The following is a 1,519-nucleotide window of genomic DNA, read 5'->3' as shown; positions in this document are numbered from 1 at the left end:
TGGTCAGTTTGGTACCAGGCTGCATGGTGGCAAGGATTCTGCTAGTCCTCGATACATCTTCACAATGCTCAGGTAGGTATGCTTTCAATTTCTAGTGAATTGCCATTTCCAGTTTTGAAGCAATGCAAGACTTAGTTGGCCAAAAATACAAAAATTCAATTAATAAGAAAATATTGGTATCTAGTGGGCAGAACCACAGGTGCTGCTATAAAGACCCTACAATAAACAGGACAGCCCCTCCCCCCCCAACAAAAAATTATCCAGCCCAAAATGTCAATAGTACCAAGGTTGAGAAACCCTGATACGGAGTTTGCATCTGAGTAAAGAGTACCTTGATTCTCCCTAAATATTACAACTGAAATTTTACTTCCTTTACAAGTCTATGGAAAATACACTATGAATGGTCAATTTTCATCTCTCATTTTATTCAACCTTTCAGCAGCATTCAACATTTATTAATCACTCCATCCTCCTTGAAACTCTTCTTTATTTGGTCTGTATGACAGTAGACTATTGGTTCTCCTCTTCCTTGTTAGCCTTTGCTGGGTCCTTCTCATCTTCCCAACCTCTAAATACTGGCCTGTGCCAGGGCTCCTTCATCAGATCTCTTTCCACAGTCTACACTCACTTCCCAATTTGTCTCCTATTTATCCAGTCTCACAGCTTTAAATCTCCAGTCCTGACCTCTCCCCTGAACTCTAAACTTTCGTGTTCAACTGTTCTTTCAACAGTTTGCACTTGGATGTCTAACAATTATCACAAAACTCAAGTCCAAAACCAAATCCTTAGTTTTCATGTCTCAATAAATGGAATGTCATCCTTCTAGTTGCTCAGGCTAAAATCATTGGAGTTACCCTTGACTCCTTTTCTCAATACTTGCATCCAATTCATCAGCCAAACCTATGGGCTCTGCATTGGAGAAATACTAACCCACACCCATCCTATCTAAACTATAACTCTACCATCCTTTCTTATAATAGCCAATTAATTTTTTTTAAAGTAAGTCTCTCTGGTTCAGAACCTTTCAACTGCTCATTCAGGGTGAAGTCTAAAGACCTATTTTAGTTAACCAGAACTTTACCCCCTCCCCTAATTTTTGATTCCTTCTCTTACCATCTCTCCTCCAGCCACACTGGCCTCTGCCTGTACTCATACATACCAAGCATATTCCCTCTTCAGGGCCTTTTGCTTACTGGTCCCTCTGCCTGCAACACTCTTTCTCCAGATATCCACATGGCTCATTCCCTGTTTCTTCTCTCTGCTCAAAAAGAAAGGCTTAGAAATGGCTTACCTTTCCTTAGCACACCTTCAATCACACCTTCTTACTTTATTTTTCTTCTTAGCATTTACCCCACCACCTGGCAAAATGTATGTTCGTTGAAGGAGATAGACAATAATCTCCCTGTATTAGAATGTGAACTCCTTGAGGGCTGAGATTTTACATCCCTAGTGCCTAGAAGAACATAGAAAGTGCTCTGTAAATATTGTTGAATAAATATTAGTCAGCAAGTAAAGCCAA

The 1,519-nt window shown here is 40.0% G+C and overlaps 1 protein-coding gene across 1 annotated transcript in view; it reads left to right on the top strand.

Annotated features, from left to right (window-relative positions):
* LOC103581425 (DNA topoisomerase 2-alpha) overlaps positions 1–1,519 on the top strand; it is a 30,140-nt gene that overhangs the window by 15,486 nt on the left and 13,135 nt on the right. The window lies entirely within an intron of this gene.

This window comes from Galeopterus variegatus, unplaced genomic scaffold, assembly GCF_000696425.1.
Source record: "Galeopterus variegatus unplaced genomic scaffold, G_variegatus-3.0.2 Scaffold13021, whole genome shotgun sequence".
Taxonomy (NCBI): Eukaryota; Metazoa; Chordata; class Mammalia; order Dermoptera; family Cynocephalidae; genus Galeopterus; species Galeopterus variegatus.
The sequence above is the reverse complement of the archived record's forward strand: the minus strand, read 5'-3'. Positions and strand labels throughout refer to the sequence as shown.